This window comes from Dendrobates tinctorius, unplaced genomic scaffold (assembly GCF_039654945.1).
Source record: "Dendrobates tinctorius isolate UK_male_01 unplaced genomic scaffold, ASM3965494v1 ptg000184l, whole genome shotgun sequence".
Lineage (NCBI taxonomy): Eukaryota > Metazoa > Chordata > Amphibia > Anura > Dendrobatidae > Dendrobates > Dendrobates tinctorius.
Window position 1 is genome coordinate 17,742,555 of NW_027361851.1, and position 26,518 is coordinate 17,769,072.

At 43.7% G+C, this 26,518-nt stretch overlaps 1 protein-coding gene and 1 long non-coding RNA gene across 3 annotated transcripts in view; both read left to right on the forward strand.

Moving 5' to 3' along the window:
• Window positions 1–26,518, forward strand: part of ISOC2 (isochorismatase domain containing 2) — a 133,991-nt gene that overhangs the window by 23,455 nt on the left and 84,018 nt on the right. The window contains exon 1 of one of the 2 annotated variants that reach the window (XM_073552135.1): window positions 22,467–22,616. The exons of the other annotated variant lie outside the window; for it this stretch is intronic. The gene's annotated coding sequence lies outside the window, so the exon portion shown is untranslated. Of the gene's footprint in view, window positions 1–22,466; window positions 22,617–26,518 lie in introns of those variants that run through there. 2 annotated transcript variants of the gene reach the window in all.
• Window positions 14,162–19,041, forward strand: LOC141055145 (uncharacterized). Its single transcript, XR_012221481.1, has 2 exons — window positions 14,162–15,542; window positions 15,706–19,041. It is a non-coding gene; the product is annotated as an uncharacterized lncRNA (long non-coding RNA).

Below are 26,518 nucleotides of genomic sequence, written 5' to 3' on the forward strand. Positions count from 1 at the left end.
CCTTGTCTGATTTGGCAAGATTTATATTTGAAACTATGGTGGAAAATAAGTATTTGGTCACCTAAAAAAATGCAAGGTTTCTGGCTCTCACACACCTGTAACTTCTTCTTTAAGAGGCTTCTCTGTCCTCCACTCATTACCTGTAGTAATGGCCCTTGTTTGAACTTGTTATCAGTATAAAAGACAACTGTCCACAGCCTCAAACAGTCACACTCCAAACTCCACTATGGTAAAGACCAAAGAGCTGTCGAAGGACACCAGAAACAAAATTGTAGCCCTGCATCAGGCTGGGAAGACTGAATCTGCAATAGGCAAACAACTTGGTGTGATGAAATCAACTCTGGGAGCAATAATAAGAAAATGGAAGACATACAAGACCACTGATAATCTCCCTCGATCTGGGGCTCCACGCAAGATCTCACTCCGTGGGGTCAAAATGATGACAATAACAACGGTGAGCAGAAATCCCAGAACCACACGCGGGGACCTAGTGAATGACCTGCATAGAGCTGGAACCACGGTAACCAAGGCTACATCAGTAACACACTACGCTGCGAGGGACTCAGCTCCTGCAGTGCCAGACTTGTCCCCCTGCTTAAGTCAGTAGTAGTCCAGGCCCATCTGAAGTTTGCTAGAGAGCATTTGGATTATCCAGAAGAGTATTGGGAGAATGCCATTTGGTCTGATGAAACCAAAGTAGAACTATTTGGTAGAAACAAAACTCGTCGTGTTTGGAGGAGACAGAATGCTTAGTTGCATCCAAAGAACACCATACCTACTGTGAAGCATGGGGGTGGCAACATCATGCTTTGGGGCTGTTTCTCTGCAAAGGGACCAGGACGACTGATCCGTGTACATGAAAGAAAGATTGGGATTATGTATCTTGAGATTTTGAGTGCAAACCTCCTTCCATCAGCAAGGGGATTGAAGATGAAACGTGGATGGATCTTTCAGCATGATAATGATCCCAAACACACCGCCAGGGCAACAAAGGAGTGGCTTTGTAAGAAGTATATGAAGGTCCTGGAGTGGTCTACCCAGTCTCCAGATCACCCCCATAGAAAACATTTGGAGGGATTTGAAAGTCCGTGTTGCCCAGCACAGGCCCAAAACATCACTGCTCTAGAGGAGATCTGCATGGAGGAATGGGCAACATACCACCAACAGTGTGTGCCAACCTTGTGAACACTTACAGAAAACGTTTGACCTCTGTCATTGCCAACAAAAGGATATATAACAAAATATTGAGATGAACTTTTGTTAATGACGAAATAGTTATTTTTCACCATAATTTGAAAAATGAATCTTGCCAAATCAGAAAAGTTGATTTTCTTGATTTGTGTTCTCATTTTTACTCTCATAGTTGTGGTCTACCTATGATGCTAATTACAGGCCTCTCTCATCTTTTTAAGTGGGAGAACTTTCACATTTGGTGGCTGACTAAATACTTTTTCCCCACTGTATCATAGTTTGTTCAATCACTTTTGAGGCTGTAAAAATGGAATTACTGTAAAAAAAAGGTCTCTAATTTTATCCTCTTACCGAGCCCATTTTGACATTAATGACCACGCGGTCATGTGGTTATAACTCTGGAACACGCCAATGGATTCCAGTGCTTCTGAGACATATTGTACTTCTTAATAGTGGTAACATTTGTTCGATATACCGTATATACTCGTGTATAAGCAGAGATCTTCAGCCCGTTATTTTTGGGCTGAAAGTCCCCGCCTCGGCTTATACGCGAGTCATATACACGAGGGGGTCGGCAGGGGAGGGGGGGTGGGGGTGTCAGATCATACTTACCCCCCGGCGTGTATCTACAGCAGCCCCCCCACTTCTCCCGGTCTCAGGCTCCTTCCTTCAGCGGTCACGTGGTACTGCTCATTAAAGTAATGAATATGCACATACTCATGACTTTAATGAGCGGTACCACTTGACCGCTGAAAGAAGGAGCCTGAGACCGGGAGAAGCGGGGCTGCAGAGACCGCGCCAGGAGGGGGTAAGTATATGCAATATTCACATGTCCCCGGTCCATCGCTGTGCGCCGCTCTGTCCTCCGCATCCTCTGGCTGTGATGTTCAGGTCAGAGGGCGCATTGACGTAGTTAGTGCGCGACGCGCCCTTTGCTGCCTGAACGTCACTGACAGAGGACCCGGAAGACAGAGCGGCAGCGGTGGAACGGGGACAGGTGAATATCTGAGGTGCCGTGGCCCTGAGCCAGCGGTGATACCGGCACCTGTCCCCATAGCACGCCGGTGTCCTTGCCTGCACAGGGCCCCCAGCGACGAGAGGTGAGTGTCATTTTTTTTTTTCATTTGCAGCAGCATATGGGGGCATTATCTATGTAGCTTTTTATGGGACAGCATATGGGGCATAATCTATAGAGCATCTTATGGGGCATTTTATGGGGGCATAATCTATGGAGCATCTTTTAGGGCATTTTATGGGAGCATAATCTATGGAGCAGCATATGGGGCATATTCTATGGAGCATCTTATGGGACATCTTATGGGGCATAATTTATGGAGCATCTTATGGGGCGCATTTTATGGGGCAGCATGTGGGGCATAATCTATGGAGCATCTTATGGTGCATAATCTATGGAGCATTTTATGGGGCAGCATATGGGGTATAATCTATGGAACATCTTATGGGGCCATAACCTTTATGGAGCAGCATATGGGGCATATTCTATGGAGCATCTTATGGGGCCATTATTAACCTTTGTGCAGCATTATATGGGGTGTTTTTTGTATGGAGCATCTTATGGGGTCATCATGAACTGTATGATGCATTATATGAGGCTTCTGATTCAATATGGATATTCAAAAACATTTAACCTACTGATGTCTCAATTAATTTAACTTTTAATGGTATCTATTTTTATTTTTGAAATTTACCAGTAGCTGCTGCATTTTCCACTGTAGGCTTATACGCAAGTCAATAAGTTTTCCCAGTTTTTTTGTGGCAAAATTAGGGGGGTCGACTTATACTGTACACAAGCTTATTGTTTATTTGTGAAAATATCAGAAATTTTGCCAACATTTTGAAAATTTTGCAATTTTCAAACTCTTAATTCTTATGCCCTTAAATCAGAAACAACAGGAGGAAAGGATCCAGTGAGAAAATAGCAGTCTAAAAAATAACTTTTAATCCAGCCATCTTGACGAAGATCTTGACGAAGACTGCAAAGTCGAAACGCATTGATCTGACAACAATGTGTTTTTTTGGCCTGACAACTTTGTGCCGTCCATGTTTTAAACAATGGATTAAGTTATTTTTTAGACCATTTTCTCGCAGGATCCTTCCCTCCTGTTGTTACATATGTTTGCTTCAATGGAACCGTGCTGAGTGCCAGCTGTCTAACGAGGAGTCTACACAGTGGTGAGCTGACTTCACAGTCCTTTTTTTTTTTTCCTTAAATAAGAAAGTTTTGTTACACAAAATCTATAATAATAAATGCCCTAAGCAGCTTCCGGTTGTAACAACTTCCGTCCAGTTGTAACCGGTGACGTCACCGCACACCTCTTTCCATGTTAACCCTCAACACACACACTCCTCTCACCTTTCACCATCTCCACTCACGTCCACTCACTCTTTCACTCCACATACGACCCTTTCTCTCACTCCGTCTCTCATACTCACGCCGTCATCGCCGCTGATCCACGATCCCCGACATCTTCTTCCGCCGGCGCCATCCTGGATCTAGACGTCCTCCACGCCGGCGACATGTTCTTGCGGCGACGCCATCGGTGAAATCCCGCGATACTGAAGATGGCGTCGACACAAGAACATGTCGCCGGCGTGGAGGACGCCGGGATCCAAAATGGCGTTGGCGAAATCTCGCGAGATTTCGCCGACGCCATTTTGGATCCCGACGGCATCCACGCCGGCGACATGTTCCTGCGGCGACGCTATTTTGGATCGGCGAAATCCCGCGATACTCAAGATGGCGTCGCCGCAAGAACATGTCGCCGGCGTGGAAACGTCTGGATCCAGGATGGCGCCGGCGGAAGAAGATGTCGGGGATCGTGGAGCAGCGGCGATGACGGCGTGAGTATGAGAGACGGAGTGAGAGAAGGGGTCGTATGTGGAGTGAAAGAGTGAGTGGAGATGGTGAAAGGTGAAAGGAGTGTGTGTGTTGAGGGTTAACATGGCAAGAGGTGTGATGCTATCGCATCCTCCCGATGCGATAGCATCGGGCCATAATCTAGTAGTAAATAAATAACATTTCCCACATGTCTACTTTACATCTGCATCATTTTTTAACCATATCTTTTTTATGTTGTTAGGAAGTTACAAGGGTTAAAAGTTGATCAGCAGTTCCTCATTTTTTCAACAAAATTTGCAAAACCATTTTTTAACCACCATATTGAAGTGACTTTGGGGGGCCTATATGACCTATTTTATACCCCAAAATGACATAATTCTAAAAACTGCACCCCTTGTGCTCAAAACTGCATTCAATAAGTGCTTCACAGGTACTAAAGCAATATCGAAGGAAAAAAATCACTGATTGACTCTTTGAGCTCAAAGATGGCTGGAATCGAGATCGGACGTCATCTTGTGTTTGGAGAGCCCCTGATGTGCCTAAACAGTGGAAACTCCCCACAAGAGACCCCATTTTGAAAACTAGACCCCTCAAGGAACTTATTTAGCTGTGTCATGAGCACATTGAACCCCAAGGTGCTTCACAGAAGTTTATAGCATAGAGCTGTGATAATACAAAATCACATTTTAACCACAAAAATGTACTTGTAGCCTCAATTTTTTATTTTCACAAGGGTAACAGGAGAAAATGGACCCCAAAATGTATCATACATTTTTTTCTAAGTACTCCGATACCCCATATGTGTGGGAATACTATTATTTAGGCGCACACCAGGGCTCAGAAAGGAAGAACTGATGTTTTGGAATGCACACTTTGATGGAACAATCTGTGGGCATCATGTCGCATGTGGAGAGCCCCTGATGTGCCTAAACAGTGAATCCTCCCCCAATAGATTCCATTTTGAAAACTACACCCCTAAAGGATTTTATCCAGTGGCATAGTGAGCATTTTGAACCCACATTTTGATAACATTAGTTTCAAGTTGTTTTAACCCTAAATGTGTAATTTTCACAATGGGTAATAGGAGAAAATGGACCCCATAATTTGTTGCGCAATTTGTCCTGAATGTGACTATACCCCATATGTGGTCAAAAATTTCTGTTTGGGCGCATGGCAGGGCTAGGAAAGGAAAGAGCGCTATTTGCCTTTGATAGATTGTGAATACTGTGTCGCATTTATAGAGCCCCTGAAATGTGAAAACAGCACAAACCCCTATAAGTGACCCCATTTTGGAAACTAAACCCCTCAAGGAATTCATTTACTGGTTTAGTGAGTATTTTGAACTCATGGGTTCCTCACAGAATTTTATAACATTGATACGTGGAAATGTGGCATTTTACTGGTAAAAAAGAAATTTTTATATTTGCTGCAAATTTGTCAGGTACACAAGGGTTAATAGGTGAATCTAGACCCCACAATTTATTGCGCAATTTCTTCTGAATGCGGTGCTGCCCTTTATGTTGTCAGAAATGACTGTTTGGTCACACATCATGGCTGAGTAGAAGTATTGATACTTGGCTTTTGGTGCACTTGTTTTGCTAGAATAGTTAGGCCATGTGCAAACGATGCAGATATCCAGGGGATCTGCAGCGGATTTTACCGCGCAGAAACGCTGCATATCCGCATTGTGATGTACAGTAGCATGTAAGTCAATAGAAAATAAAAAACCGCGGTGCAGACGCTGCGGATTTTTCCGCGCGGTTTTCTTGTGGTTCAAAATATGCAGCATGTTACTTCTTTTGTGCGGTTTTCCATCTGCTCCATTCTCCAAATCCGTAGGGGGATATCCGCAGGGGAAAACCGCACAAAAACCGCAAGAAAACCGCAAGAAAATAGGAAGAAATCCACAGGAAAAATGCATGTCATTTGACCTGCGGATTTCTTCAATTCTGCAGGGCCAAAAAGTACGTCTGCACTTAGCCTAAGCGTGTGACGGTTACAGAGCCAGAAAGGTGCCAAAAAAGCAGAAAAAAAACAAAAGTAACTCCATTGTAGAAATTACACCTCTCAGTGAGTTCATCTACGGCTTCACTGACTATTTAGTAACATCCACACAATGCTTTTTTTCTGCAAAATTGCAGTGTAGAGCCCCATATATTGTCGCACCTCCATACATTGTGCCCAGCTTGTGCTTCTGGCGACATGCACCCGTAAATTAAATGCCTTCTCTCCTTTACAATTATGCCAAACATGTGGCCCCTTAGGCTACTTTCAGACATCAGTTTTTTAGCATCAGGTGCGATGCGGCGAAAAATGTAAAAGCCGGATCCGGCGCCGGTTGCCACCGGATCCAGCTTTTATCCCATAGACTGGCATTATCGCCGCATTGCGCCTGATGGCCATGCGGCGTGTCCGGCTTTGGCCGGATACGGCAAAAAATGCCTGTCCGGCGTCTGCAAAAAACGTTCCCTGCAACTTTTTTTGCAGCGCCGGAACGGCTTTTTACACAGCGCATGCCCGGACACTGTGAGCGTTAACCCCACAAGTGCCCGGCAAGAGAGAGATCTCTCTCTCTCACCCGGACACTTGTGAGAGATCTCTCTCGCCGGGCACTTGTGGGTTAACACTCACAGTGTCCGGGCGAGAGAGAGAGATCTCTCTCTCTCGCCCGGACACTGAGTGTTAACCCCACATGTGTCTCTCTCTCTAACCGCCACCCACTCCCCTCCCCTCCCCTCCCCCCATACCTTTCGGCAGATGTCTCTCTCTCTAACCGCCACCCACTCCCCTCCCCTCCCCTCCCCCCATACCCTTCGGCAGATGTCTCTCTCGTCCCCGATGTATCTTCCTCCTGCGGCTCCTTTAAATCCTGTCCGAACTGTATCAGATGCCGCATACACATCCGGTGTCACCGCTGCAGGCCGGATCCAGCGGCTCAGCTTTTCGCCGCATGCCGCCGGACCCCACACACCGAATGTATGAAAGTAGCCTTACTGTGGTTTAAGCACAGTGTGGCTCAGAAGAAAGGGGGCATTTGGATTTGAGAGCGCAGAATTCACAGGATTTTTTTGAGAGGGCGTGGGAGCCATGGTGCTTTTCCAGAGTCTTTGTTCTACTAGTAACATGGGAACCCTCTATAGTTTCAGTAAGAGATGACAGACCTGAGTGGGGCTGGTTTTGTACGGCATAATTTAGGGTTTTTATTGGAAACAATTTGCGGTACATAATATTTTTCAATTGCTTCCTGAATAAGGTGGATCACATTCTTGTGCTCTATGCACTTACGTCTGGGTTTCTGTGTCAGGCCGGGGTCACACTAGAGAGGAATATGGACGAGTGAGAGGCGTAAAAAGCACGCATTACACATGGACAAATGATTCTCTATGGGGCAGCTCCCAACAGCCGTATAATTCTCGCCCGTATTCTACGGTCCGTGCCAATCGCAGCATGCTGCGATTGTCAGCGTACTGCGCCCATAGTACGCCAATGCAAGTCTATGGGTGCGCAAAAAATACGGATTACACACGGACCACACGTGTGACTTGCGAGAAATACGCAGGTCTTTGGCAGGTGACAGGAAATGGGCCAATCCATCATCAGGAAGCTTAGACATGCAAATGAGCTCAAAAAGCGCTCCAGACATCCAGGAAGTACGCCTCCATGGAGTACATCAGCGTCATGGCGACATATTTTCTCAATGTGGAGATACTTATTGTCTTAGTGCAGGATCGGCCAGAAATCTGGGACCAACGTGATGCCCATTATGCCAACCGGGCAAGAAAGGAGGCGTCATGGAGGTGTATATGTCGCCAGATGTTCCACGATTTTGGTGATCGGCCACGTGAGGAGCAGCAGCAACTGAGTAAGTACAACCCAAAAACTGTTTAAAATTACCTCACATCAAAAAATGCATATAGAATCAGCCCCCCCCCCCTTCCTGTGCTTGTACTTTTTTCCTCATGAGGCAGGTAGATTTTGATGTGACCCATGGTTTTACACTGTCATAATTTGGCCCAGGCCACAAGCTCCTTATCCTCCTAGCCAACCAAGTTAGTAAGTGTAGTTACTTGATACATGAACTACTGTGACCCTGTGTATCTAGCCTGGATGCCCCAATTATATATGCCACCCTGGGTAGAAAGCACTCCCCAGAAGGCCACATGCCTAGGCTACTGGTAGCAAATTTGACCTATCAAATATGTGAAATTGAGAATATTTCCTGTCACATTGCAGTGGAAGATGTGATGAGACGCTGGCGCAGCATCCGCGACCAATACAGGCGGGAACGTCAGCAGCGGTCCAGGAGTGGTGATGCGGGCCACCTAAAGAGGAAATACATATATTATGACCGCCTCTCCTTCCTCGCCCCTATTCTGGATCTGAGACCGTAAGTAGATACCTCACACCACATTACACAGATACTTTACAGGGCCAAAAATATTGATTTATTTTTAGCTCTGTTCTATTTCATAACAGAACTCAGTCCAACCTTACGGAGAGAGGAACTGGCTCAGATACAGAGCCCATCATTGATCCTGTAGGGGATGAGGTGGCTGGCCCATCTTCTCCCCCTACAAGAAGCATGGGTGAAGAATCCTCTCAGGAAAACCCAGTGCCTGCGCCATAAACCCCACCACCAGGACCACATCCACAACCAGGAACGTCTGCTGCTGCACCATCAACCATACAGGAGGAGCAGGGCAACATGAGCAGCAGCAGCCCAACTGCCCAGATCCGGGGCTCCCCACAGCCTGCTGGACCATCCCGGCGAGGAAGAAGAAGGCGCCAGATCCCTGCCCAAGATACTCGTGCAAATGTGGACACTGGGGGCCTCAACTATTTGGCTAGAGTCAATAATGATGATGGCAAGGAGGCATACTCACGCAGCCTGGCCCTTTATCTTCGTGCCCTTTCCCGTGAGGTGAGGCTCCGTATTCGAGGATGTTTTTAGATCCTGCTTGATGCTTGCACACACCCCAATACCCTATATGAATTATTTGAATATCTGGAGAGGTGACAGCTTTCACCCAGAAATCTAATGCGCCTTAGACATCCCACATGCTTGCTCAAGCAGGCTCTGAGGATCCTTAAATACGAGGGCCTACACTTCACCCCCTTCCTCCCCCTGCCCAACCTTCCCAACAGCAGCCACATATGTCTGGCTCTAGCCAACCTCACCAATATGGCCACTTGTTCCCACCCAGTGTTGGAGGCTGGTCCCAACCTGGTTGGGGACGACATGGATATATTGGTGGGTATGAGACACGGGCCTACCAGACTCAACAAGATGCCCCTCTTCATTTTCACTCTGGCCAGTATCCACAACAATCCCAGGAGGCAGTACACTACCCACATCATGGGCAACAGTATGCCCCCACACAGGGCGATGTTGGGCAAAGTAGCCAGCAACAACCACAGGCTGGTCTTCCGCCTTCTCCTTCCCCAACTTACCAAAATTTGTAATGTAGCCATTTTGGTGTTGCATAATGTTGTTTTTTTTTGTCTATGTGTGAAAATTTTATTTGGAAAAAATGTTCACATCTGCAAATAGGCCAATTTGGCCCATTGCCACAGTTCTCATATGGCAATAATATGTTTTGGTTAAAAAAAAACACAAAAAAAAGGCAAAAGTAAACATTTGTCTACTACATTTGACGTCTCTGTCTCAATTCTAAAAAACAGTGTCAGCATACTAACATATGCTTACCAATGCAATTAAACAGTCATAGAATCAGAAGGGGTAGAAATATATATATTTAGACACACATAAACCAAAAAATTATAACATAGACACAGCATGCTCTTGCCAAGAAGTTTCCCCCTCAGGTGACATAAAGTAATTTGTGAAAATATCGCGCACTTTGAGGCCAGAGAGTGGTCTACGTTGAGGGTTGATAGGTGGTCTCGCCCTACGCACATTATCCAACCCACGCACAACACCAGCAGTGGAGGAACAATCTTGTATCCTGGTGAAGTTATGAAGAACAACACAGGCTTTAACTACTTCATTAACATTTTGTTCACTCAGCTGAATGGCAGACTGGAGTACCCGCCATTTGGCACAAAGGAACACTCCACCAGTCGCCGAGCACGTGATAGGCGCAAGTTAAAAATTATGCGCCGGTGGTCAAGGTTGCGCTGGGGATATGGCCTCATGACATTAACTGAAACGCCTCATATGCTACAAGGACATAAGGGACAGATTCTTGAGTGGAGCCTGGTAGCTGGCGTGGTGGTGGTAGATCCAACTGGTTGGTGCGTAGTCGCCGAGCCATAATGGAAGTATTGAAGACTCGAGAGTCTCCCGTCCTTCCATAGGCCCCAATGTCAACAATTATAAACTTGTATTGAGGGTCGACCAGAGCCAACAATACAACAGAAAAGTATTGTTTATAATTGAAGAATTGGGAGCCAGAGTTCGGCGGCTTACGCACCCGGATATGTTTGCCATCAAGGGCCCCAATATAATTAGGAAACTGGCATTCCTCCTCAAAGTCCCTTGATATCCTCAACCAGTCTTCCATCCTGGGCTCGGGCATGACGAGTTGATGTAGTCTTGACCATATTTCACTACATGTCAACCTGACTATGCCAGAAATGGTAGATCTTCCAATCAGAAACTCATGGTGGAGGGCGGCATAAGACAGGCCAGTGGACAGGAAGCTGAAGAACAACAGAAAAGGAACATTTTAGAATGCACAAATTAACCAAAAAACAGGTACATACATACCAAACTTGTTAGGATTTCAGATCTACTAACACACACATATTTGGTCGCACAATGACTACGTGGTATTCAGTACATATTACACATAACATTCTTGTCTGTAAGTTTCAACATATCTGGAATAATATGAGGGCATTAAAATTAGTCCATGAAGCAATAAATACAGACTTTGGGCAACACATCATGAACATAGAGAATGTGGTTGTGTAGTACATACCGTAATGTGAGTAGAAGTCGCTCCTCTGCAGATATAGCTTTGCGCATCCTTGTGTCCTGAAAGGTTATCCCAGGGCGCACTCCAAGAGTCGATCAAATGTTGCAAGGCTCATGCGACAGTATTGGTAGAATTTTGCAGGATGCTCCCGCAGAGAAGAATAGAGGCGGTGAAAATGACCTCTTGTGAGTCGTTGCCTCAAAAGTGGATGGACCCGCATGCATCTCCTCCTCCGTGGATCCACTATCACTGGGTATGGTTGACCAAAGCGGCGTGACAAAAGCCAGTTGAAGAGAACCTGCTCAGTTGTGTTGAAACTCAGACTGTCTACCATGTTGCACATACAACACCAACACACCTAGTGAAGGCAAGGACACAAATGGACAGAATAGAGGCTGCCACCTGTTCCTGATGCAATAAATAGGGTGCAGGCTAATGATTTAAATAGTTTGCAGGCCTCAAAACCGTTAAATGTCCATTTTGCAAGCCTGCGAGAAAAACTCGCAATACTGATTTCATACGGATTCCATACGGATTCCATACGGATGCTGACATGTGCAAAATATGCGACCACACCTTGCTTACGGATGACATACGGAGCACTATTTAGGGGTCATTCATCCGTATTACGCATGTAAACTACGGACCGTATTTTGCGTCGGTTAGTGTGACCCCGGCCTCAGCGCTGGGTACGCTGGCCGTGTGCTGGTATGATTTTGCTGGCGCTTGCGCCCTTTTGGTGCTGCGCCGAGCGCACAAAAATGCAACACTGTGCGTTTTTGTGTGCTCGGCGCAGCGCCAAAAGGGCTCAAGCGCCAGCAAAAGCATACCAGCGCACGGCCAGCATACCCAACACTGAATATAGGGTACGTTGATCGCATGCAGTGTCATGCGATCATAGGAGGAGCTGACCGGAGGAGGTGCGGCCGGGGGCGGAGCTTAGCGGCGGCCCTGCGCCTCAGAACGCTAGTCTGAAAGTAGCCTAAATCCCAAAAGAAATGCGATTCAGACGAAACCCCCAGTAGAACCACCCACCATGAGGCAGGTGGAGACACTTCATACTTCGTTTGGTGTTTGCTCCAGTGGTATACATCTTTTTAGACATGCACAGATCTGTGGTCGCCCACACTTGCTAAAAAGATTCCTAAAATGATGGGACACCGCCGGAACAAAGACCAGTCCAATGTGACTCCATCTGCCTCATAAGTGAGTGGTTTCATTTGGGGTTTTGTATAAATTGCGGTTTTTGGGATTTTACATGGTAACGCCACCATAATCGCTCAGCGGAGATCGCAGGAGAACTTTGAGCAGATCCTTCAAATTTTTGGGCGGTAGAGTGAACAAATAGGCAGCAGTGCAAGCATAGTTCTTATTTTTATTTTTGCATGGTTTACTCTGTGGTATAAGTGGTAAGGCAGATTTATTCTTCAAGTCGGTGCAATTACAGCAATACCAGATTTATTTATTTTTTTTTTTTTTAGGTTTTGCTGCTGTCACACAGTAAAAATGCTTTTTTAGGAAAAAGTAGTTTTTTTGTCGCCATATGCTGAGAACTGTAACTTTTTTTTATTTTTTGGCAAACAGAGCTGTATGAGGTCTTATTTTTTGCGGGACAAGTTGTAGATTTTTTTGGTACCATTTTGGGGTACATAATTGGCCCTTTTTTGCCGTGACAGAGAGGAGCCAGAAGACCTTAGTGTCTGCTTTCTCTTACTCCTACTCCTGCTCTGATTAGAAGCACTTCACATTTATATTAAACTAGCTGAAGAGCCCGGCGCTGCCCGGGCATAGTAACTAACTACGGTTAGTTATGACAAATTATAATGATTATATATATAAAGCTGAGTGTAGAGCCCCACCCACTCCGCATAGCCACAATCACTATAATATCCCACACAATCCCATCAGCCAGAGCTACCGGACTACTACCCTAATATCCCACATCGTCCCGTCAGCCAGAGCCACCAGACTCCTACCTCTAATATCCCACATCGTCCCATCAGCCAGAGCCACCGGACTACTACTCCTAATATCCCACATCATCCCGTCAACCAGAGCCATCAGACAACTACAACTAATATCCCACATCATCCCGTTACAGCCGCCGGACTACTACCCCTAATATCCCACATCATCCCGTCAGCCAGAGCCACCGGATTACTACACCTAATATCCCACATCATCCCGTGAGCCTGGGGTCAAAATCAGAGCGCTGAGTGGAACGGTCCTAACTTCCATAATGGGGATCCCTTTAAGAGAGGCCTGGCGTCTGAACCAGACCGCTGACTGGATTTGCCCTGACTTCCATACCAATGATCCCTTTAATAGAAGTCTGGGGTGAGAATCAGAACGCTGAGGGATTTACCCTAACTTCCATACTGGAGATGCCTTTAAGAGAAGCCTTGGGTCAGAACCAGAATGCTGAGTGGATTTGCCCTAACTTCCATAGCGGGGAACCCTTTAAGAGAGCCTGGAGTCAGAACCCGAGTGCAGAGTGGATTTGCCCTGACTTGCATACCAATCATCCCTTTAATTGAACCCTGGGGTCAGAATCATAGCGCTGAGGGATTTGCCCTAACTTCCATACAGGAGATCCCTTTAAGAGACCCTGGGGTCAGAGCCACAGAGCTGAGTGGAACTGTCCTAACTTCCATACCGGGGATCCCTTTAAAACCAAAGCGCTGGAAGGATTTGCTCTGACTTCCATACCAATGATCCCTTTAAGAGGGAAGATGTGCCTCTGGGATGGAAGATGTGTGATGGGTATATAGGCACGGCATGGGGGGATTCATTTCTGTCATGTGCTCTCTTCTCCTTTCTCGGGACAGACAATGGCTGGGAGCTTATGTTCCCTGGGATGCTAGATTTCTCCCACCATGTCAGTGTGTGCTGAGGTGTTGTCAAGTGGGAGAACTTGCTCATAGCAGCCAATCACAGCTCAGCTTCTTTTAACCAGCTCTGGTGAATTGAGAGATGCTTAGTGATTGGTTGCAAGGAAAAATGTTGTTCATAGCAACCAATCACAGCTCAGCTTCTTTTGAACAGCTCTGATGAAATGAAAGCTGCTTCGTGATTGGTTGGTGATATATATATATATATACACACACACACACACACACTTTCAGTTTTATATATAGAGATGGTGTAAATTTCTTTTAGCAGTGCAGGGGTTAATCTGCTCAGTTGAGAGCTCCTAGAAGCTTTCCTGCATTAAAGCTCTCAGCTGTGCACTATTAGCCACTCCCATCTCTTATATAAACTGGGTCCTGGCTAGCACTCATTGTCAGAGTAGCTTTTGCTGCATGTGTGGAGGTTGTTGGTGATTGTTGTCGGAGAAGGTGTTTGATGGATTTATCTGTGACTATTGCTAGGTTTTGAGTGTGTGATAATTCCCTCCTACTTTGGTTTAACTCCATCCTGCACTCCCCAGTGTTAACTCTGTTGTTGATGTGTGTATATTTGTATGATTGGTATTTTCCTTTATCCCTGTTCCTATGACCTTGTTAGTCTGGTTGGTGTCTTACGGTACACTACTAACTCCCCTCTTCCCTCGCTGGGTGAAGGTTACAGACTGAGGGCGGATTCAGGAGCTAAGACAAGATACGTGCCGTGGATCTTCACTATCAGACTATCAGAAGTAATACATGGAACAAAGCAATCTAGGTTGTCCTCTAGTGTTAGGGGCAGGGAAGGCGCCCCTGGTATCGGGACACCCAACAACATAGTTATGACAATAATATTTTTTGATCGCTTTTTATTCAGATTTTTCTGACACAGAATGAAGAAAACCAAGCAATTCAGTTATTGTTTTTTATTTTTTTTTTTTTTTGCACTGTTCATCGTGTGGTAAAAGTTATAATACCAGATTTATAATTTTTATGGTTTGCTATTTTTAGGCTACTTTCACACTTGCGTTTTTTTGCACTGCACTTTTGGCGCACACAAACGCATAAAAAAAACCCATGCAAACGCATACAAACGCTGCGTTTTTTTCCAGCATTTTTATGCGCATGCAGGAAAAAAACGCAGCATTTGTATGCGTTTATGTTTTTTTGCACATTGTTTTTCCTCACCAAAAAAAAAATCTAGATAACAATCTTGCAACATACACCACCAATGGGACATCAGTGGCGGTGTGGTATGTTAATATATAGACCCTGTCTACAGTATTCTTCACATTTGCTTGATTTTTCTCGTGTCAACATGGATCTGCGCTGGAAGAGTTTTCACTTCAACTTGGATTTGGACATCGCAATGGCTGGGGCATATGCAGTTGCTTGCCATGAACAAAGGAAGAGAGAGAGACAGCGAAGACGGCAGCGACGGCGTATGTGGATACATCCGATTGTTGAACTCCGGGAGAGCCGTGGGGCGTACCACACCCTCTACAGTGAGCTACAGGCAAACCCGGAGAAATTTACAGATTATATCCGGATGTCCCAAGAAAGCTTTAGGGATTTGCTTGCTCGTGTCCAAGAATCCATCCGGAGACAGGACACACAGCTCCGTCGTGCGATTCCTCCTGAGGAACGGCTCCTGGTGACATTACGGTATTTAAAAACCAAGGGGTGCGGTCTGATTTTTTTTTTCTTTTTACATGTACTATTCAAAACCTGGCCTAATTATTTTTTGTGAATGTACTAATTTTTTATCTTATAGTTTTAAAAAACCATATACAGAAATATTAATTTTACTTCTTTCTCTGTTTCGCAGATTCCTGGCGACTGGAGAGACCCTATCTTCACTACACTTCCAGTACCGTATTGGAATCTCCACCTTGTCTGGAATTGTTGCGGACACCTGCCGGGCTCTCTGGAACGTTCTTTGTCCAGAATTTATGCCCCGAGACAATTGAAAAAAGAAAAAGCACCACTGCATAATAACGCACACTATCCCCATATAATATTTAGAAGTTTATTAATGCAAAAGGGTTATACATAAAAACATTAAAAAACACATACAGAGACATCCCACAATATACAATAATGAAGAATAGAACACAAAATCATATGTACTGTAATTATATATCACAACTAATCCAACCACGGAAAACATCTATACCCTACTGTTGGGCTCATAGGGACCATCAGGTCCTAACACTATTCAGCAAGTGAAGTATGAATCCATCTCAACAACCCAATATGGATATATGGGCCATAATAAGCCACCTAAATAATCCCCAGGGTGCTAAAGAGACCCTATAAAAGGGTAATGTCCAAGAACAACCAGATCAACACATATACATCCCTACAATGGGATAATACCCCAGGATAAGCAAGCTGAACAATGAAAACAGAACCCAAGCAGGCTAGAGACCGTAGAAGGATCAGATAAGTGGGCGCCCTGCCCAGAACCATACCCCACGCGTATCGCTGCAACACGTGCAGCTTCGTCAGGGGAAGTAAGTAAGCCATGGTCCAAGGGGCTTTTAATACCTTGTTAGAGCCAAAAGTGGGAGTGCGCGCGCACTGCTTATTCATCAGGCATGGCGACCGCATGAAGACCGGCGTCCCGGTCACATGACCAAAATAATCATGGCCGCCACGCATGCGCAGTACACTTCGCCTCAACTAGGTATAACAGTCCCACTGCGCCTGCGTCCAGTGGAACGCATAAGGCAGAATGCCCGCGTCCAATTGGACAACGCCAATTAACATGAGGCGCCTTAGAGCAATCTAATACTAGACTTTATGCAGTAAAGCGCGCGTCACTCCCGGGAGCAGTATACATAAAACGACCAACATGGACAAAAGACAATATATAAACATATATACAAGAGAGAAAGAGGACACCAGACAAAACGTACACATAAATATATAATGAAAAGAAGTGATTACAACACCAGACAGGACATACATATAGGGATTAGTAGGACACAGACCCACAACAACCACCATAATGTATAAATCGCTATAAATAAGGACAATTATTGATGAAGATCTCACCTCATCACTAATACCTAATAATCAAAGATTTCCATATCCAGGAGAAAATCCAGATCATAATAAAGGGCCATTTTATTTTATTTGTGAAACCAGATCGTAAGAGCAACAGCCAGTACCGCCAATGTGAGACCCTAAAATATGATCCCCATGAGCCCAAAATCCCAAGATGCATCTGAAGATATGAACATCCATAAGGAGAAGAGCAATTGGTCTATCCAGAAAATAGAATTCAAGATCTATAATCACATAATGAAGCATATTGAAAAATCATTTGCTAATTTTATTAGTCAATATATATAAGTATTCCATAAAATGAATATCCCATTTATCCAATGATCCAAAATCCAATACATCAGAATTGGCCAATCATATAAGCAAAAGGGAACAAAATTAAGGCCCAACAATTCCATGGTGCAAAATCCGATCAGACCATAAAGGGACCATGATTCCTATTCATACTGATTTCCAAAGAGGATAGTCACCTAAGGGAAGAAGGGAAGAAAGGGTAAGATAAATATTCAACCCAGAAACCCAGTAAAAAGGAACTCCTCATTCAAGCCCCCTGGGCTTAACGAATTCAAATTAAAAATCCATCGTGACTCCAGTTGTAATAGTCGTTTCCTGGGTGAGCCCCCTCTAATCGACATTAATATTTTTTCCAAACCCACCACCCTGGTATTGGCGACCTTCCCAGCATGATGGGTCAAAAAATGGGCTGCCACAGACGTCAAGGTCTTACCCTTTGCATGATCAACTCGCGCCAAATTGATTGTTGAGACGGCAGCGACGGCGTATGTGGATACATCCGATTGTTGAACTCCGGGAGAGCCGTGGGGCGTACCACACCCTCTACAGTGAGCTACAGGCAAACCCGGAGAAATTTACAGATTATATCCGGATGTCCCAAGAAAGCTTTAGGGATTTGCTTGCTCGTGTCCAAGAATCCATCCGGAGACAGGACACACAGCTCCGTCGTGCGATTCCTCCTGAGGAACGGCTCCTGGTGACATTACGGTATTTAAAAACCAAGGGGTGCGGTCTGATTTTTTTTTTCTTTTTACATGTACTATTCAAAACCTGGCCTAATTATTTTTTGTGAATGTACTAATTTTTTATCTTATAGTTTTAAAAAACCATATACAGAAATATTAATTTTACTTCTTTCTCTGTTTCGCAGATTCCTGGCGACTGGAGAGACCCTATCTTCACTACACTTCCAGTACCGTATTGGAATCTCCACCTTGTCTGGAATTGTTGCGGACACCTGCCGGGCTCTCTGGAACGTTCTTTGTCCAGAATTTATGCCCCTGCCCACCGCTGAAAAGTGGATGGAAATTGCTGACAAATTCTGGACAGTCTGCCATTTTCCCAACTGTTTGGGAGCTGTTGATGGTAAACACATACGGATCATCAAACCCAAATGAACTGGATCTGAGTACTATAATTACAAAAAGTACTTTTCAACAGTACTCATGGCCATTGCGGATGCGGGTGTATGTTTGTAGCAGTGGACATTGGAGCATTTGGTAATGACTCCCAGGCTTTTAAAAACTCAGACATGGGCTGGAGGTTGTATGGCAACCAATTTAATTTCCCTATGCCATGGCCTCTTCCCCACACCGAAGCTCCGCCACTGCCCTTTGTAATGGTTGGGGATGAGGCTTTTCAAATGTGCGCAAACCTACTGAAACCCTACTCCAGCCGTGACTTGGACCACACGAAAAAAATCTTTAATTACAGGCTGACCAGGACCAGAAGAACTGTAGAGTGTGCTTTTGGGATTCTTGTCTCCGAATGGCGAATTCTCGGCACAGCCATTAATCTTAAACTTGAAACAGTGGATGAGGTGGTGAAAGCATGTGTGGTTCTACATAATTTTGTGATGGCTAAAGAGCACCCGACCTTTGAACTCGATGATGCTGCTCCTAACCCATTGCCTAAATTCACTCAACACCCTCTCAGGTCATCCGTTGAAGATGGCCAAATGAGGGACCAATTTGCGACCTACTTTATCTCTGATGTAGGACGGGTGCACTGGCAAGATGAAATGGTGTAAAAATGTTTTCGTGTGTATGTTAATAAAAAACCTGTTTTGATACCTGTACCGAGTGCACTATGTTTTTTACACTCCAATAAAATAAACAACTTCCCATGTATACCTGTGAATTCATGATGTTCTCACACCTGGGCAGGTAAATACACATATGAGTTAAACTGCAGCATTGCTAGTCTGCGTGAAATATATTGGTATGTAAGCGACGCTGCAGGTTAAATATCATATGTGTATTAACCTGGCCATGATTGATAAATAGTCTTACTATAAGGCACGTCACTCCGATTTGTAAAGGCGGGGTGCACAGAAACAGGGATACCAATCCCAATACAATATATGAATAAATATGAAATCTGGCACTCCCAATTGCGGAAAAAAGAATTTTCGTTTTATTCACAGCTTTAATTTTCCACAAGACAATTGATATGTAACGTTTCGGTCCTTAAAATGGACCTTCTTCAGACTAGATATCATAAACAGAAAAACAAAATATTATCAATAACTGAAGAATACAACATACGTCATCAAGAAAAAAATGGTTTCCCTAATGAAACAAAGACCAACCAAGTCACATCTGCTACAGTGTTACATAGAGTGACAAGTTGCTCACAGGTGAATTTAATACACTAGAATCATAGCATACATGGAAATATCAAAACTACTTTATCACAGTAGAAAAATAGAAATCGGAATACTAAAACAGTACATTTAAATATATATAGAAAGCATGTCAAATACAAATTGAGAGTTTTATACCCAGAAAATATAAAATAAGAAGTACTGAAGTATTCTCATCATTCTCATTCATCATTCTCTGTATAGAATGGACCACATAGACTTGCAGAACATAATAATAACGAGAATAGAGAAGGAACCAAGGTTCAGAAGGGGTATGCAAGTACTTAATGTTCAATATTAGAAAGGTTCATCTGAAAATAAAAACTGTACAAAAATTAAAATAAATAAATATTAAATAATGCTACAGAAAAATAATAATGGCACAAAAAGTGTTCTATTGAAAATGGTCTTGTCAATGTTCACAGAGAAAACCCCATGGGCCAAGATAGCAGGGAGTAAACGTGTCATACTAAGATATAAAGAAATAGCAATACACAGTACTCTCATGAAATACCAGCCAAATCGCTTACCAAGTGGAGCTGTGAAAAGACACCAAATGAGAATCGGCGCTATCCGGTGTGTGTCATATCGTTATGAAAAGGAGCGCTGTGCCTGCCCGCCTTGAGACTGTAATAAATACCCGACCAGAGTGCGTCCTGCATAACACCTGTGCGAGGGCTGGCAGGAAGAAAGCCGAGAGAACCGTTCCATGGAGCGCAAACAGGAAGTACATCATCCAAAATGGCCGCGGACTGGAAGTCAGTGAAACGCTTAATGCCATTAAGTGAAACTAAATCCATGTAGATCACGATGTCAGCCCAGCGCTGAGTGGCGTGAGGGATTAAAGGATACATGCGAAGTTTCGTTAGTGAATTCCAGGGTGTCCAGATATATCTAGGCGGCGTGATCGAATCGTGTGAAAGCACTAAAAAAGACAATATAGAATATGAACAAAAAAAGGAAAAAAGGATAAATGTAAAAAGGCTCACTAAACAACATAAGATAAGAAAATGACATATCTGTCATTAAATCTCGTCATAAATATGACAATAGCCCAACATTAGAATTTTTTTGAAAAAAATGGATATAAATGAGAAAAATACAAATAAAAAATAAAAATGAAAACAAAAAGGAATGTATGAAAAATTACTTAGTACTTGGTTAACCATACCCCTTCTCAGGATCATTTCTAGTGTGGTTGCTGATGCTGTAGAAAATAAAAAAGATCATAAAAAAAAAAAAAATATCATAAAAAAAGGAATTGACGTTTACTCTGAATTGTCACACAACTGAGATTAGTTTTTTGGATACTAAAGTTAAACAGGATTCCTCTGGTAATCTGTCTTTTGATCTGTTTACGAAGGCAACGGATCGTAATAACTTATTGGCATATAGAAGCTGCCATCCAAGGGCGGTTAAGAAGTCCATTCCAATCTCACAATTTGATAGAGTTAGAAGGATCGTGAGTGACCCCCAACAATGTTCTGTACAATTAGATAACATGGAAGGGAAGTTCGTAGAAAGGGGTTATCCCCGTCATTTACTTAGGAAATGTCGAGATAATGAGCATTCCCGTAGCAAATCCATGAAGGGCTCTAGGATTCCGCTCGTCCACACGTTCCACCCATTTATGTACAGACTTCATAAGAAAATTCGTAAACATTGGTCCATACTTGGGAATAGTTTTCCTGATGTTTCCGAATTTCAAGTTCCTTTTCTTCCGTGTTTTAGGAGACCTCGTAACCTGAAGGATAAAATTGTTCGAGCAGATTTTGGCTCTTCTATCAAAGTTTCCAGACAGAGTTTTCTCCATACACAGAGAAAAGGCACTTTTCCATGTTTACAATGTGCTCAATGCACTAATGTTCTGAAAGGTCCCGTCATTTCCCATCCACAAACTGGTGCAGAAATCCCTATTAAGGGATTCTACACCTGTGATTCTAAATGTGTTGTATATGCAATAAAATGTCCATGTGGCAAGTTATATGTGGGAGAGACGACGCAGAGCATAAAAGACAGGATATCGCATCATAAGTCTGACATTCGATGTGGACGACATCATCTACCTATTCCTTTTCATTTTCATGCTATGGGACATACTATAGCTCAATTGAGGTACCTTGTACTTGAACAGGTCCCGATACATAGGAGGGGTGGTAATCAGATTAGGAGTTTGAGGCTTAGGGAGGCATTTTGGATTAATTCTCTGCAAACTATGGAACCTAAAGGGTTAAATAGAGAATATGATGTTGTGGGCTTATGTTACTTGGCTTATTCCTTTTTTTATGATTTTTTTTTTTTTTTATGATATCTTTTTTATTTTCTACAGCATCAGCAACCACACTAGAAATGATCCTGAGAAGGGGTATGGTTAAACAAGTACTAAGTAATTTTTCATACATTCCTTTTTGTTTTCATTTTTATTTTTTATTTTTATTTTTCTCATTTATATCCATTTTTTTCAAAAAATTCTAATGTTGGGCTATTGTCATATTTATGACGAGATTTAATGACAGATATGTCATTTTCTTATCTTATGTTGTTTAGTGAGCCTTTTTACATTTATCCTTTTTTCCTTTTTTTGTTCATATTCTATATTGTCTTTTTTAGTGCTTTCACACGATTCGATCACGCTGCCTAGATATATCTGGACACCCTGGAATTCACTAACGAAACTTCGCATGTATCCTTTAATCCCTCACGCCACTCAGTGCTGGGCTGACATCGTGATCTACATGGATTTAGTTTCACTTAATGGCATTAAGCGTTTCACTGACCACTTCCTGTCCGTGGCCATTTTGGATGATGTACTTCCTGTTTGCGCTCCATGGAGCGGTTCACTCGGCTTTCTTCCTGCCAGCCTTCGCACAGGTGTTATGCAGGACGCACTCTGGTAGGGTATTTATTACAGTCTCAAGGCGGGCAGGCACAGCGCTCCTTTTCATAACGATATGACACACACCGGATAGCGCCGATTCTCATTTGGTGTCTTTTCACAGCTCCACTTGGTAAGCGATTTGGCTGGTATTTCATGAGAGTACTGTGTATTGCTATTTCTTTATATCTTAGTATGACACGTTTACTCCCTGCTACCTTGGCCCATGGGGTTTTCTCTGTGAACATTGACAAGACCATTTTCAATAGAACATTTTTTGTGCCATTATTATTTTTCTGTAGCATTATTTAATTTTTCTTTATTTTAATTTTTGTACAGTTTTTATTTTCAGATGAACCTTTCTAATATTGAACATTAAGTACTTGCATACCCCTTCTGAACCTTGGTTCCTTCTCTATTCTCGTTATTATTATGTTCTGCAAGTCTATGTGGTCCATTCTATACAGAGAATGATGAATGAGAATGATGAGAATACTTCAGTACTTCTTATTTTATATTTTCTGGGTATAAAACTCTCAATTTGTATTTGACATGCTTTCTATATATATTTAAATGTACTGTTTTAGTATTCCGATTTCTATTTTTCTACTGTGATAAAGTAGTTTTGATATTTCCATGTATGCTATGATTCTAGTGTATTAAATTCACCTGTGAGCAACTTGTCACTCTATGTAACACTGTAGCAGATGTGACTTGGTTGGTCTTTGTTTCATTAGGGAAACCATTTTTTTCTTGATGACGTATGTTGTATTCTTCAGTTATTGATAATATTTTGTTTTTCTGTTTATGATATCTAGTCTGAAGAAGGTCCATTTTAAGGACCGAAACGTTACATATCAATTGTCTTGTGGAAAATTAAAGCTGTGAATAAAACGAAAATTCTTTTTTCCGCAATTGGGAGTGCCAGATTTCATATTTATTCATGATTGATAAATAGTTATGATTAGAGTTGAGCGACTTTTGTAGGATCGGGTTTCATGAAACAAAATTAGTTTCAAATGAAACTGGTCCGACTAGTGGAAAAAAAGTCGGAATTTCATCCAAAACCCGACCCCAATGCAAGTCAATGGGGAATAAAAGTCAGCATTGAGTGGATGAATGGATGAATGTAATCCGCTCAATGCCGACTTATATTTCCCATTAACTTACATTGTGGTAGGGTTTCGAACGAAACTTCGACTTTTTTTTCCCTAGTTTGACCAGTTTCCTTGAAAAAAATTTTGTTTCATGAAACCAGATCCTAGTCGGTCAACTCTAGTTATTATACTAGGCCTGGGTATTGAACATATGACGTGTATTTTACCCATCAGTAGATTCAACACACATGTAATAAGAGTATGTTGTTAATTACAAGGTATATCTATAATCCCCCTTGCCTAGTATCACAATAAGTGAAAGGAGGATGGTAAAAACAGCCAATCCTCAAAACACTTTTTATGACACCTTGCAAAGTTTAAGGCGCATTGTGTGTATGGCGCAGTGTGTGTAGGCGGCGCCAAAAACATTAATCAAACTTTGTTATGGTGAACCAGAAATTTAAATTTATTTTTATCTAAAAAAATTATCAAAAACTTTATTTTTTTCTGCGTTTGGGGGCAGATGGTTGCAAGTTGGGGGTGTGCAGTGAAGATGAACAGCTTATAGTCGATGAAGGTGTTCTAGGGGAAGGGGCAACAAAACTTGTGGGGGAAGGGAGGCCAGTTATGGGAATGGAAGTAGAGACACTAGGAGGAGAGGACAGAGGTTCAGCTACAGTGGTCCTAACTGTTTGTCTCCTTAAACTGGCCTGCCTGGACCTCCTTGGGGCCAATGCCTGCCTTGATTGTTGGCACCGCCTGGAACTTGGGGCAAATACGGAATGTGGGTCCCCTGTCTGCTGCTGTGGCTGCTGCTGTGCATGCTGTTGCTGCTGTGCATGCTGTTGCTGCTGCTGTTGTGGCTGCTGCTGATGCTCTGTGTTGGCGGTGGCAGTGCTCATCCTTGCAGGAGGACTGGTGGCGGCAGTGATGGTCCAGGTTGGCGGAGTGGTGGTGGCAGGGCTAGTACATGTTATAGTGTTTGCGGCAGGGCTGTTCCACGTTTGAGGAGTGGTTACTGTGGCTCTGCTCCAAGCATGCATGGGGGTGGCAGTGGTGCACCAGACAGGAGCAGCGCTTGCCATGGTGGTGTCGGTGAAGTGACCAGCAGCACTCAGACTTGTAGTGGTGTAATGGTGGGTGTCCTGGCTTTGAATAGAGGTGGTATGCAGCACAAGACGGTAGTGAGGTGAAGCGAGTCAAAGGTGGCACAATTGGAAATGACACTGCTGACTGCTGCCCGTACTGATTATGCTGCATAGCCTGCAAGAAAGCATTGTTGCAGGCCTGCAGCACACTCAGCTGTTGCTCAGGACTAAGGTGTTCAGCCATGCCCTTTTCAATCTTACTAAAAAAATGGTGCCCTGGTCTGTTGAGGTCGGCCTCCAGACGGTCAAGGCGCTGTTCGACAGAGTGGAAGCGGTGTTCCATGTGGTTAAAACCGCGTTCCATGAGTGAAAAACCGCTTTCCACTCTGTCTGACAGCGACTTGAGGCTGGCATTAAAGGCCTTGCTCAAGTGCATAACCTCGGGCAAGACATTCCTGTCCAAGGCCCTCTGCCGCTGGCGTGTAGTGCCCGCATATCCAGTGGCAGAGACCTGGGACAGGGGAACACCTGATTGACTAGCTTCCTGGTCAGCAGCTGTTTGTGTTGCTGACGTGCAAGGTGCTTCCGGGCTGTCGGATGGCTGAGACAAGTCCGAGGTCATCCGATGAAGGACCGCTCCAGGGCCAGGTTGCAGGGTGCTGCTCCAGGTGCTGTGGAAGAAAGGAAAAACATTACTATCATGCCTTTACAAGAAGCATCAGCTGTGGATTAGAAAAACACAGATTAATAAAAATAAAAACCAAAAAATTATAATACTTACGATCTGGTGGCAAGGACCGTTCTTAGGGACTGCAACGCTTGATAGTACCGGTATCTTGTTCTTGTCCTTGACGCAGAACCACTGCGAACCTGGCCCTCAGCACGAACATCACTGTTGAAGCGGTCCTTGATCGAGTGCCAACATGTTCGGACTTTGTCCACTGTTGGAAAAACAAACAAACAACATTTAACAATTGTGTATGATGCACGATATATGCTATCACTAAACTCAACAGTGCCATGATGAACAAGAGTCAATGCGGCACAATACAGCAATACAATACGCAAAGCAGTCACTGTTGAGCCAGATGACCCTGTTGGGTTTCCTGCTAGAATATATCTAGCACGAAACCCAACAGTGCCATCAAGGACAATAGTCACTGCGGCATAACAGAGCAGGGAAATACTTACTAAACGCCTTTTTGGAGGATGCATTGGCGCTGTCCCAGCCATCCATCAACGCTGCGGCCACCTCATTCCATAGTCGCCGGGTCACCACATTGTCCTTGTACAGCCGGTCACGGCTGTCCCACAACGGGGCACGCTCCTGGACCAGGCGGATAAGGTGCTCATTATCCAGGTAGACGTCTTCATCCCGTTGTGGAACCTAGACAAAAAACATTCATTAGAATATTCAAATTTTGTGTGAATAACAAGTTACAGAAAAGAAGAAAGAAGATAAAAAATAAAGAACATTACAAATCATTTGATACTTACATTCCATATCACCACCGGGACTTGGCTTGGCTGCTCATGCTGTTCGCCCTCACTAGTCGTGTCCGCTGAAGATGACGATGTCTGAGAAAAAAGCCAACAAACGTTAGAGATTTTGAGAAGCAGCAGATATACTTACCAAACGCACGAAAATAATCACCTCACGGTCTGCTTGCGCCAGTTCCTGCCGGGATGGGGAATATTCAGATTCCGAAGACATACTGCATGTAAAAATAATACAAAGCATTAGTACAGTACATATACAATTTAAAAGGACAGGCATACATTTTTAGATGTAATAATACTCACATTCTTGCTGCTGATGCTGGAATTGAAAATGGGGTCTTCTTTTGCAG